The sequence below is a fragment of the Panicum virgatum genome, chromosome 8N (assembly GCF_016808335.1).
Source record: "Panicum virgatum strain AP13 chromosome 8N, P.virgatum_v5, whole genome shotgun sequence".
Classification (NCBI taxonomy): domain Eukaryota; kingdom Viridiplantae; phylum Streptophyta; class Magnoliopsida; order Poales; family Poaceae; genus Panicum; species Panicum virgatum.
Genome location: NC_053152.1, coordinates 21,528,337 through 21,542,583, shown reverse-complemented (window position 1 = coordinate 21,542,583; position 14,247 = coordinate 21,528,337).

Below are 14,247 nucleotides of genomic sequence, written 5' to 3'. Positions count from 1 at the left end.
CCAGGGTTGATTTCACACCTCTTACTCATGGACTGAATCCAGATCTCATGTTGTACCTATCATATGTACAATTAGTTTTTGACCCGAAATAAATCCTACTCTTATGTTATATCTATCACTAGTCTTCTATTATATTTATTATTTCCGGTCGGATTGAATCTGGTTCAAACCGAATGAGCCCTTAGTTCCTTTTCTATGTGGACACTTTTTTGTGTCCACTCGTGTGAATATGAGCAAAAACTTCTCGGTGAAAAGCCATAGTGCTAATGCACGCCCTGTAGTTTTGAAGCAGGCTTCGACAGTTGTGAGCTCCGCATCGAATAGTGTGAGTAATTCTACCTGAGATTACACTATGAAACTCCTATCAAACTAACGTGCAAGGTAAAAATTGCCATCACCTCTACCAGTTTGAAAAATGGATTTTTAGGGATGTCTTGAAGGATCTGGTTGCTCATGCCTAAGCTCATGAGGCTCTCATTAAATCTCATGTCTTTGTTGTGAAGTAAATCACAAGAACACAAGAGATTAGATTGATTAGGGGCGGGGAGTAGAGGATCACAAGAAAAAGTGATGTGTGATGAAAGGTAGTGTGCTGGCACAAGCTGGAAAGTGGAGTAAGAGCAGGGCAACATCATCAACAAGGATTAATGCAAGGTTAATTGTATGTCCACATTTTAAAATTTATTGGTTGATTTGATGGTGATATATGTTTTCATGGCAAAAAAACATCTTATTTCTCTTCTAGAGGCAAATAGAGTTTACTCAAAATAAAGAAACACTGCAAGATGGGTTAGTTTTGGTGATGAAAGCAAAGCACTCAGTTCTTCCAAGCCATGGCTACATATTCTTACAAGAGAAATCACATACCTTCCCTAAAGACTACTGACAGATGGCGCCTCACTGGACATGACGGGATAGCTGGAGCCCTTTGCTCTTCCTTCAGAGATATGCTAGGCATATCTGAATTTTCTGATATTCTTTATGATCTCAGTTGATTTCTCACCAAGTGGACTTACCAGGACTGGATGAGCCTTCACCTCACAAGAGATAGAAGCAGTTCTCAAGGACATCCGCTAATCAAGCCATGCTCATGGGCTAGATGGTTATGGACTTTTCTACGGGAAATTCTAGCCTTAAGGATGCCATTATTAGGTTATGAAATGATTTTGCTATTGAAAAGCTAGATTCAGCTAGTATCAATTGTACTTTGAGAAGGCTTTTGACAAAATTGAACATCAAGTGATTCTGGAGGTCCTCAAGCACAAGGGGTTTTTGATAAATGGGTACAATGGATAAAGGACACTATTAACTCAAGTGCTTCTTTAGTGCTTCTGAATGGTGTGACAGGTAAACCCTTCAAAGTGCAAGGGGGGAGTAAAACAAGGGGATCCTTACTGTTTGTGCTAGAAGATGATCTCCTCCAATTAGTTATTAATGATGCAGGCAACAAAACCTTAATCAACCATCCCCTTGGTCAGAACTTTGGTGGACATTTTTCTATTGTACAACATGCAGATGACACCCTTATTATTCTGCCAGTAGATACTCCGTAGGTTTCATGGTTAAAGGAAATTCTACAAGTCTTTCCTTACTCAACTGGTTTGAAAGTAAACTTCAATAAATCCTTTCCGGTGCCTATCAATGTGTCTGATGAGAAAATAATTCACCTAACAACTATTTCAGAATGTCAAATTGGGACAACATGTTTCACATATTTGGGGTTACCTTTGCGAATTACTAGTACTAGGCCTGCCATGGAAGAGTTTATGCCCATTGTTACAAGAATGGAAAAACATCTAATGGGGATAATAATGTTTCTCTCCTATGCTGGCAGATTAGTGCTAGTCAACTCCATTTATTTCTCCATGTACCTTCTATCTTTGTGACATGAAACTACCGGAAGATTCTAAAACAAATTGATAAATGCAAAAAGGATAAATACAAAAAGCAATGCCTCTAGAATGGATGGATCTATTAAAGAAAGGTGGATGCTTTGTGGCCTGGAAAACATGCATGTCAATGTAAAGAGAAAGGTGGTCTTGGCATTATTAATCCCCAAACCCAAAATATAGCTCTACTGCTTAAATTCTTGCACAGATTCTATAACAAGGCTGATCTGTTGTGGGTTCATTTAACTTGAAAATATTTCTACGCCAATGGGAGGTTACCACATGCCAAAAAATCTATTGAATCTTTTTAGCGGACACTGGAGAGATATTATGTCATTGGTGGATAATTTTGTGATGTTCAACTTCTGCTCTATGAACAAAGGAGACATTAAATGCTTTTCGACTGATCTTTGGAATTGTGGTGTTCTACAATGGAGTTTTACTCAAATGAATCTTTTCAAAATCTAGGAACATCTTTGCTGTAAAGTTCTTAAGCAACTCTTCCACTAGAAACTTCTGGTTGCCTTTCTCTACATAGGATGCCATGCAGCCGACCGAACTTCAGAATTTAGTCATGGATGTCCAAAGGGTGGAGACTGATCATGATCAATGGTTTTATATTTGGGAAAATTCTATCTTCACTAGCAAAAGGGCCTACAATCAGTTGCAGGGTTCAATTCTAGCTTCACCAATTCTCAAATGGCCTTAAAGGACACTATTAACTCAAGTGCTTCTTTAGTGCTTCTGAATGGTGTGACAGGTAAACCCTTCAAAGTGCAAGGGGGGAGTAAAACAAGGGGATCCTTACTGTTTGTGCTAGAAGATGATCTCCTCCAATTAGTTATTAATGATGCAGGCAACAAAACCTTAATCAACCATCCCCTTGGTCAGAACTTTGGTGGACATTTTTCTATTGTACAACATGCAGATGACACCCTTATTATTCTGCCAGTAGATACTCCGTAGGTTTCATGGTTAAAGGAAATTCTACAAGTCTTTCCTTACTCAACTGGTTTGAAAGTAAACTTCAATAAATCCTTTCCGGTGCCTATCAATGTGTCTGATGAGAAAATAATTCACCTAACAACTATTTCAGAATGTCAAATTGGGACAACATGTTTCACATATTTGGGGTTACCTTTGCGAATTACTAGTACTAGGCCTGCCATGGAAGAGTTTATGCCCATTGTTACAAGAATGGAAAAACATCTAATGGGGATAATAATGTTTCTCTCCTATGCTGGCAGATTAGTGCTAGTCAACTCCATTTATTTCTCCATGTACCTTCTATCTTTGTGACATGAAACTACCGGAAGATTCTAAAACAAATTGATAAATGCAAAAAGGATAAATACAAAAAGCAATGCCTCTAGAATGGATGGATCTATTAAAGAAAGGTGGATGCTTTGTGGCCTGGAAAACATGCATGTCAATGTAAAGAGAAAGGTGGTCTTGGCATTATTAATCCCCAAACCCAAAATATAGCTCTACTGCTTAAATTCTTGCACAGATTCTATAACAAGGCTGATCTGTTGTGGGTTCATTTAACTTGAAAATATTTCTACGCCAATGGGAGGTTACCACATGCCAAAAAATCTATTGAATCTTTTTAGCGGACACTGGAGAGATATTATGTCATTGGTGGATAATTTTGTGATGTTCAACTTCTGCTCTATGAACAAAGGAGACATTAAATGCTTTTCGACTGATCTTTGGAATTGTGGTGTTCTACAATGGAGTTTTACTCAAATGAATCTTTTCAAAATCTAGGAACATCTTTGCTGTAAAGTTCTTAAGCAACTCTTCCACTAGAAACTTCTGGTTGCCTTTCTCTACATAGGATGCCATGCAGCCGACCGAACTTCAGAATTTAGTCATGGATGTCCAAAGGGTGGAGACTGATCATGATCAATGGTTTTATATTTGGGAAAATTCTATCTTCACTAGCAAAAGGGCCTACAATCAGTTGCAGGGTTCAATTCTAGCTTCACCAATTCTCAAATGGCCTTAGAAATCTCAAGTTCAAAACAAGATCAAATTCTTTCTCTAACTTTCCTTAGAAATAGACTTAATACCAGAAGTCTCTTGAGGCACTAGCATATATTCCTTGAGACATAATCTTTTCATTTGTGTGGAACATGAGGGGACTAGACAACATCCCTTCTTTGACTGCCTCTTTAGTCAAGTTTGTTGGATCTATCTAGATATCCACTAGGGTAATTCTGTTCAGCCTCTTGACAGGTTTATCCAAGCTAGACAGACTTCTAGGTGTCCAAATTCACAAAAGTGTTGATAGTATACGTGGTGTGTTGGGCAATTTGGAATCATAAAAACATATCTTTGTTGACCTTTGTGGCAAGGAGGTTGACCTTTGAGAAAGAAATGAAGTTGGTTATTCTTAGAGTAAAGCAAAATTTGGTGTTAAATTAACATGTTTGGCTTTCCTCCTTTAGGCCTTGGGCCTTTGTAAATTATACTTTATAAATACCTGCCTTCTATTATATATCTTGGTGACTGAGGGCTGCCAAGGTAACACCATCCCTTGGCGGTTGCCAACTGCCAAGAAAAGCTATTAACTTGGAGGATGAAATATTTCTTTGGCATATTATTTTCCTTGGCAGTCAAACCATCAAGAAACTAATTCTTGGCAGTCAACTGCTAAGAAAATTGAGTTTCCTTAGCTCTTTATTATTTTTCTTGGCAGTTGGCTGGCAAGGACCATTCCCACTACATTCCTTGGTGGTTTCAGCCATCAAGGCAACTCTAGATTCCGGTAGTGATTAGAGAATCATGAGTTGTGGTGTGTAGGGTGCAGGTGGAGAACTCAAGCGAGGAGGGGTGGCAAAGGCTCTGATTGCCACCGTGTTTGATATTGTTTTCTATTTTTCTTGTTCCCTCAATTAACATGAGACAAAAATTGCTTTAGAAAATGAAGAGGCATGCCGTTAAAAAGAAAACGAATAAAGTGGCATGCTCAACGGAAAAAAATATTACACTTATAAAATCAAATATTGTTTTTTCATTCTCCTTGTGAAAGATCATATCAAGATATTCTAATGTTGATCATTCATTTGTTAGTGAACTTATGTATCTTCTCTAATAAAACTTTTATTTTGCACACAACATTATCGGTGATAGCCTCCCTGAAAAAATTATAAAATGCTTATACTTGAAGGGAGTAAATTGAATGTTTTCATTATTATATATAATCGTCGTATTGTGTAGTAGTATATGAGGTGGATCAAGAAAAATTATTTTAAGTGGGCACAATCAATTATTACCTGATGATGAGAAAGTTAGCACTAGTTTTCAAGGCTCATGATCTTTCTCTCCCTACATTTGTGCTTCTCCGCATATGTAGGCAGCGGTGGATCCAATGTGGGACTGGCGGAGGCTTGGCACCCCTGCTACATGCTTGCATACCATGCAGAAGTATAGGAGAGCAGAGGGAAAAAGGGGTTGGGGGATGTGATATCACTTATTTGGAGGATGTGATAGCATTTATTTTGAGATTAGATTTGGATGTGACATCAGTGGCTATGTTCTATTCAGTTACATGGAATCCTGCTAAATGCCAAAATTAATGTCTCTTAGTAAAAATAAGTCTATTCACATTTAAGAAATTGGTTGTGGAGCTGGTGTAGCCTTTTCTTAGTTAACCCAACAGATTGACTCGGTTAGTAAAAAATGAATTATGTCATGAGTGACACTAAGCATTTTATATAAAAAAAGAATTAAGTGACTTTTTTACACAAAATTTAATTTCCCAACCTAAAAATTGAGCATGTTTTTCCAATAAATTTGTCTCAACATATGGAAATTGAAAATGAGAAACTACATTTGGTTCTGTGAAATTTTAAAATATTAAAAAGAAAGAAAAACAAATAATGTTACCAAGACATGAACCCGGTCCAAATCAAATTAGAAACCTGGCCAATTCTTGCATGTAAATGGGCCTAATCAACCACAAAAATGAGAAATAACTATTATTTGGCCCAAGAATGCTGATCGGAAAGAAAACAAGAGTGTGCGTGCGTGTTGTGGGCGTCTACGTTGTTCTGTGTAATTCTCAAAAAAAACTAAGTACATTACAATTACAAACCAATTTTTTTGGATAAAGTTCTATTGACACCACCCAACTATCATAGAAGTTTGATTTCCAACCTTAATTAGGAAACTGAGCACCTGGTGACATTTGACTGTTGAATCCAGACAAATTTGGACCTTTGGTTGATTCCAGAGGTTGTTTTCCATTTTATAACTATATGAATATGATACATGTATTTTTTTTGAAATGTAATATATGTTATTGCTTCATTTAGAGTAAAAGTTTGTTCATGTTCTTAGTGTGACATTCTAGTTTAATCTAAAAAAATTATAAGTAATTAATTTTAAATAAAAAATAAAACATGTGCCAACATTTTTCTAAAATTCTAATCTATCTATTGGCACTCTACTTGTTAGTTGTTCGTATCCAATTTTTTCATGTTCCTAGTATTTGTATATATCATAGTGCCTTGTTTAGAGTTATAATTTATTCATGTTCTTAGTTTTATATTTGCTTTGCTTGGAATTGGAACAAATAAGATGTAACAACTTCAAATAGAGCACCAATAGATACGATGCATTTTTAGGAAAAGAAACTTAGTCCCAGTTTCATATTTTTCTAATTTAAAGAAATTATTTTTGGAATTTTTATATTAAACTAACTTATTTTAATTTTTCGAAAATAAAAACCACCTTCAAAACTGCCTAAAAGACCGTATTCTTATGTTTCAACTGCCGTTGATGCTAGCTTTTATTAAAGATTGAAAGTTAGACTATGGTGCTAATTGAAGGATAGAACTTAAATTTTGTGCTAATGCTATGCTAATTGCGACGCATGGTTTTCTTGTCACGCACCAAGGAGTTGAGAAACGAGGCTAGAGTCAGAGTCACTGCAGCCAGACGGGATTCAAGGGATGGCCCCCCGAGGACCGAGGTGCATGTTCTAGGGGGACCGGGATTCAGTGACTTGGCTCTTGCAAGTCACAACGTGGCTTGCACTAAAGGACAAAAACAATCACTGTAGCAAATGCTGTAGAGGATATTGTAGTAAGGATACTGTTTTGTATTGTAGCACAAAATCTGTTCATCCAGATCTAGCCATTGATCATGCAATAGACTACTCTCAATGAGGGGTGGTAAGTCACCACTACAGTGCTCGGCGACTTGCCTTCAGTAAGTCACTGAATCTCAATCCATTCTTGGGAGGGGTGTGGCTCTTTGAGGGTAGTCCCAAACCTATGGTTTCTATGAGTAGTTTCTATATTGTCATATCATCAAGACATCACTTACAGGGTGCACCTCGGGTGCACCTGATTTTTTTCCCACTTATAGACCTAACCTCTCCAATGCATAGTTCATCATGTTCCAAAAGTCAGGGAGCCATTGTGCCAGAGCACCACGCAGAACCTTCAGCATTTACCACGCTACAATTTGTCATCCAATTGATCCTTTTCCTGTTCAAGTAAAGAACAAATTGTACTGAAACTATTCTTCAATGCTTTGCAGATTGAAAGTTCATGTACAGAATCCAATGCAATCAATTTCTCCTATGCCAGCAAACGATTTTTTTTATTTTTAACTTTTCTTAATAATATTTTAAGTTTAACCCGTATCAGGGTTTATTTGCACCACCTAACCCAGTAGGGCGCCGACGTGGCCAGGCCTGTCGCGCCGCATGCACTGGCGCGACAAGGCTGTCGCGCCATGCGGCCTGGCGCGACAAGGCCAATGTCCTAGCCCGCGCCAGCCCTTCTCCCCCACCCTCCTTTCCTTCCCCCCTCTGCTCCCCCGAGCTCCAACAGGCGTCGCCGGCCGCCGACCCCCCCCCAGATCCCCTCAAAATCCGTCGTGAGGTGTGGAAAAGTGGGAGGAAACATTCCCCAAGGTTCCCCGAAGGTATTGCCTCTATTTTCTCTTCATTTTACCATGTAGAATATGAGTTATGGGTAGTTCTTGGTTATTAGGGTTTGGGTTTTGATTTGAGAAATGGTCATATAGTTGGTAGTGTACTCATGATTAAAGATTTTGATGACACATAGATGGTACTCTGCTCGTGATTTGGACGTGAGATAGTACGTGCATGCATCGATTAATATGGAATTGTAGTGTTGAGTAGGTGGAAGGATATTATGAAACAAATTCATGGATAATAGGCACCATGAATTGTTTTTGTGTAGTTGCTTTCTTTGAAGGTGGAGTAATTAATTTGTTTCTTTCACGGTCGTATGTTAAAGAAAAATTTAGAGTTTGACCATGGAGTAATTAATAGGCACCATGGAGGATGTTGCAATTTTCGATAGTTGTCCATTGTTGAAGGATTTGGTAGACCGAGTATTGATTCGAGAAATGGTCTTGTAGTTGACAGTGTATTCCTGATTAGAGGTTTAGATGATACATATATGAGTAGTGAAATTTGATTTTTTGGTAGTCCAATAATGACACCGCCTACAGGTTGATGGAGGAACGCAAACGTAAGGTTGAGATTGTTTATCCTACAGTAAGATGCGAGGATGCCCCAGTTCCTCCAGCACTACCTGTCCCAAAATGTGAATGTGATATTCCGGCAGAGGTGAAGCAATCTAGGTGGCCGACTACAGCTGCTAGAGCATACTACATGTGTTCTGTTAAGTGGGAAATGCACACTGTGAGTGCCAGAAGAGATACATATTACTGGACAAAGCCGTGTATGTCCTTTCAATGGATTGATGGACCAGACAAGTTTGACCCTAGGATCCGGCTTTTCCCACATTATAAGGATGAGACAAAGCCACTCAATGAGTTCAAGAGGTGGGTGCCTCCTCCACCTAATCCTCCTAAAATGACCAATGAAGAAAAGCAAGCGGCAGCGTGCATCCGCGTGGAGAACCCTCCCCTTTGCTACTGTGGACATCCTTCCAAGCTGCAGCATCCCAACCTTGAGCTCCCTAAAAAATTCACTCCATTCTTCCGTTGCAGGCTAACTACTCATGTAAGATTCGTTAGCAATGGTTTTGAATTGGTTTAGCATGACCTAATATTTAATCGAGTATCTTTGTATTGCATATTCCTTTTTTAATGCAGGATGGATGGCCTTTATGTGACTTCCAGGAGTACATCTATGGCCCCAAGACTCACTGGTACTACACTGAAGAGCAAATTAAAGAATTTGAGAGTGGTAAGGAGAAATGGCCATGTGAGCGGGCTCCAAGACCTCGTTGCAAATATGGCATTTTGGTTCGAAGGGGGTGTTGTTCCAACGGAGTTGAGCTACGGTTGGTATTGTGGCAACTCTTTCGGTCTCTTTTGGGTAAATGACTTTTTTCCCTTATATGCTTGTTTAAATTTTTTGTTTGTCATCCAGTTGGCCAATACATTTCATGTTGTGTAGGAGGGAAGAACATGTGACTGGGAGACCTTTCCTGGAAGGGAGGATCTTAGGATTAAGTTGGGTCGTTATGCCGAATAGTATAGGACGAGAAGGACCCTTGAAAAAAAGGACAAGATAAGGCGTGAGTACAAAGTTCCTCTTCCTGACAAAAGGATACTTTTTGGTCCAGTTGTCGTTGATTTAGTTGCCAAACATGGAAATTCGGGCAAGCTTGGTCTTGAGTGTCGAGAGGAACTCATCACTTTTTGGAGGAAGAACAGAAGCATGTACTCCGAAGAAAAGATAAGTGCAACGGTACGTCGTGCTTGTGATTTTACGAAGGTTTTCCCTAATGCAACATGGGAACACCACTTTCAGTGAAAAGAGGCCCTAAGAAGGGGTGTTGACGTTGATGCGGTAAGGTTGAAAGCAAAGGAAGCCAAAATTGCAAAAGAGGCACAATTTGAGGCAATGAAAGCACTTGTGGCTGACTTGGCCGGAGCGAAAGTATGTGTGAGGGCTTCTCAGATTGAGGCAATGAAGGCAGTGGTCCAAGACTTGCCCATCAACACACATATAGTCGATAACCAAGGGAATAGTGCAATGCAGAACAAAGGGAAGAGTGCTTCTAACCATGACTACGTTCCTGATGATGGAGATGATGACGAGTGGTGGGCAATGAATGCAGCGGAAGTAGAGGTCATAGTGTCCCAAATTGAGACAAGAAAGGGGAAAGCTGTAGTCGAAGATGATGGTGATGATGATGAATAGGGAGAGCTTTTGATTGAAGGCGACTCTCATTAGGTTGTTTTATTTGTAGTTGTATGGACTCTGTACGATTGGACTATGTGTGTGACGGACTTTTTTTATTGCTGGACTATTTATGAGCTTTACCTATTCATGTGGTTGTTGTATGTGTATGAGACTTTATTTCTAGTTTCGAACATTGTATGCTTATGAAATTTGGAATTTATTTAGTTTGTATCATGTACAATGTAATGATGGGTCATCTCCATTGTTTGAACTAAAATTTTAGGGTGCAAAATGAGATGTTAGATGGATCCGTACATATCAAGTGACATAACATACACATGTTACATGGACAGATAATTCCCCATTGAAATGAAAAGTACTAGACACCTAAAACATGGATATAGAAATACAGGATGGATAATTTGATATTACATTAGCAAGTAGAGATGCATAAGTTGTTGTGACATGAAGCGTGCCCAAGTAGAGATGGGCACATGAATCCATGTCCACTAACCATAATAGTTCCGCCATCCCGTAACTGTCGGTGGCATGAAGCGTCTCATCAAGTTCTTGGCACGCTCCTGGCGCAGCTCTTCTTCCAATTGTGTGATGCGCTCGGCCATCGTCGCCTTCTCTTGATTCTCAATCAGAAGTTGGTTGATTTGATCATGCTTCATACTCTATATCCTTTTGCTGTTTCAGTACGTGCAGGTGACGTATGTATTCTTGAACATGAACTTCTATAGCACCATCAATCCAGTAAGTGAACCCACAATCTGAAGCCTACGTTAAATAGATATGAGTTAGACGCTTATCTGTTTACAGAAAGGTGCGACCATGAAATAAAACATAGATGTCAAATATATCAAACCTCATAGTAAGGGCAACGGAAGAACCGTCATCCTGCATCACCAAACAGCTCGTAGACCTGTACAACAGCGTCGTTTCTATGATGACAATGTGGCTAGAATTGTACTGGAAGGGCATTGTGCGCACCGTAGAAAGATCTGGTTCTAACTTCTAAGTTTGGGTGAGGAGGAGACGGATCAATGGGGCCTTGCATCCACGACATGGTTTCTCTCAGTTTCTGGTTTGATGGCTCACTACACTGCTCAACGGCAACGACATGCTTGGGCTCCCTATATACTACCCAGGACTTGGTCCAGTGCAATCAATTTGCTTCACGCGTCAAGGTATATGAAAAGGCTAGCTGTAGCTGCGCATGAAACGACTGGGCACTCAAAAGGCTATCTACAACGCCCTATTTACTGAAAAGTGGACTGAATGATACATTAAATCACTGAAAAGTTTAGGCATCGGACACGCCAGACACTGAAAAGACTAGTCACTGAAAAGTGTATTCTGGACACCCTATTTAATGATGGTAGCTGGACACATTTCTAGACGTCATGTAGAGTACTGACTGAAACATGAAATCACTGAAAAGTCTAGGCGTCGTAGATGGCAGTCACTGAAAAGCCTATACACTGAGAAGTCTACTCATTGAAAAAGCATGTGCATGTAACATAGAGCACCGAAATATCATGTGTGCATTGTGTGTGACTTTTTTTTAATAAAGCATTACCTAGTCGAGACAACTCAGAATAGGCACATTGAACTTTAGTTTACGCATAACTCTTGCAGGGTAAAAAAACAAATGCCACACGATTAATATGCTACAAATGGCACATTCAACTTGTGTGTACCGAAAAGGCTATCTCGAACGCCCTATTTACTTAAAAGTGGACTGAATGATATATCAAATCACTGAAAAGTCTAGGCATCAGACACGCCAGACACTAAAAAGACTAGTAACTGAAAAGGGTATTCTCTGAAAAGTCTCATGACCAAAGTCATTTATCGGTTTGCTATTGACTAAAACATGAAATTACTGAAAAGGCTAGGCGTCGTAGATGCCAGTGAAAAAGACCTAAGCACTGAAAAAACCAAAGCACAATAATTATCCATACGTTTAAAGTTTTGTTCGGTTCCTTCGCAATACTCCTAGTTGCTAAACATCGAGACTGGTCAAATAAAGTCTTCTTATTACTAGCTAATACCATGTACGTTGCTAGGGGCAAATAAAGTTTAAATGAAGCACTAACAATTTTAAGAGAATCAAGTAGAACTCTTTGAACTGACTAGGTATTTGTGCACAGATCCATTTGTGGGATATTTTTTTAAAGAAGAAAAAATCAATTTCATCCTATAACAAATAATTGGGAAATGGAAATGCTCAGTCGCGCCAGTCATATTGGCACGACAGTATACAACTGTCGCGCCGTCTCCTCGCCGATCCCAGAACCGTCTGCATTTTTTGCCCGATGGCATGGGAGACCGACTTTGTCGCGCCAGTTCCAGTGGCGCGACAAACACTGCTTGTAGCGCCGGGCCTCTTGGCGCGACAAGACCGTACTGTCGCGCCACCTCCTCACGGAACCCAGAACTGCCTGCATTTTTGGCCCGATAGCGAGGCAATGGTGCGACAGAATGTCTTTGTCGTGCCAGTTCAATTGGCGCCACAAAGCCTGCTTATAGTGCCAGGTTGAGTGGCGCAACAAGGCTGTTGTGTCGCGCCATCTCCTCGCGGAACCCAGAACCGCCTGGGTTTTTGGCACGATGGCGAGCCGCTGGCGTGACAGACCATCTTTGTCGCGCCAGTTCCATTGGCACGACAGAGCCTGCTTGTAGCGCCATCTGGCTTGGCCCGACAAAGGCAGACAGCAGAATGCAGACAGCACCTTGCTTGGCCTGCCTTTGCTACAGCTGCTAGAATGGAATTTGCTACAGCTGCTAGAATGCAGACAGCACTAGCCATTCTTCGTGACTGTAAGCATATATAGGTCATGAAAACCATGAAAGTCATATATAGGTCATGAAAACCATGAAAGTCACAGGAGCCATTTCGTACGCATAATGAATACGAGGCCCTTCTCAAACACATGAAAACCATTTCGTACGCATAATGAATACGACAAGCATGTAGCCCAATCTAAACATATATAGGTCATGAAAGTCACAGGAACCATGATGAGCAAGCATATAGTCCGTTACAAGCATATGGTCCATAATAATAAGAAATAATCCATTACAAGCATATTGTCCATAATAAGCTCAAGTTGTCCATTACAAGCATTTTGTCCATTACAAACATATGTCCGAAGCAGAAGACGTTGATAACAAGCACAAATAGGTTCTAGGTAACATATTTACAATAGAGCGTGGGACCAAAGTGTTGCCGCTTCTTCATCTACGGCGGCGTCCCTGGTCTGGAGGACTGAAAGGGTCGTTGGGGCGCCGTTGCCTTCCAGGAGCTGTTGGGAGCACGTTCGCGCAACCGACGTCGGTGTGGTCACGAGAACGCCTTTGTCGGCGACGCGGAGGGGAAGCAGCCCCAGAGTCTGGAGGAGCATCTTGAGGTGCCTACATCAAAAAAATATATTATGAGGCATCTTTAAGAGCAATAATGTGTGGAACATCACCTTTTCTTTACAATGAAACGGTATCACCTCTAAGTTAAAAGATTTCAATTACACATGCTTACCTGGCTCGATTCTCCCTGTGTCTGTGTTCCTGGGGGAGCATCAAACATCTGAGACATTCTGAGTACCTGAAAGCTTGGGTCTTCATCTTCTGAGTTGTCTTACCGGTTGGACTCTTCACTGGTTTCTGGTGACTGGATAGCTTTCCCCCTGGACAAGGCACGTGATGCCGTCCTCGAAGTGGACCGCGAATGACTTCTGGAACCGGAGGGCAAAGGAGTTCTTGCGGTAACATCACCGTAGTGAATCGGTGTCCGTGTGCTTGACGTGGGGCCACGTGCACTCGAACCACCGGCACCAGGGGCCTGTGGAGCGAATGCCTCGTCAGGGCGAGCCATGCAATTCAGCTTCGCCGCCATCCGCCTGCAACTCCACCAGACCCTCTGTAGTTCAGACAACTATGTTAAGCCAAAACCGTTTCGAGATATTGGAGTTGTTGAACACATCACATTCCAAACAGTTCAATGTCAACTCACCTCGGCAAATGCCCTAAGGTGGCCCCTCCGTTTTGTCCATGACTTTCATGTACCATTGCCACACCAGCCTCATTAGCAAGACATCCAAGTTGTTGTGCCTAAAACGAAATAGTTAGAGAACAAAGAATAGCAAATTTGCATAAGTTGATGTTTTTAGTTAAATGATAGTGAGTGTGGTTTACCATGTAATTCTG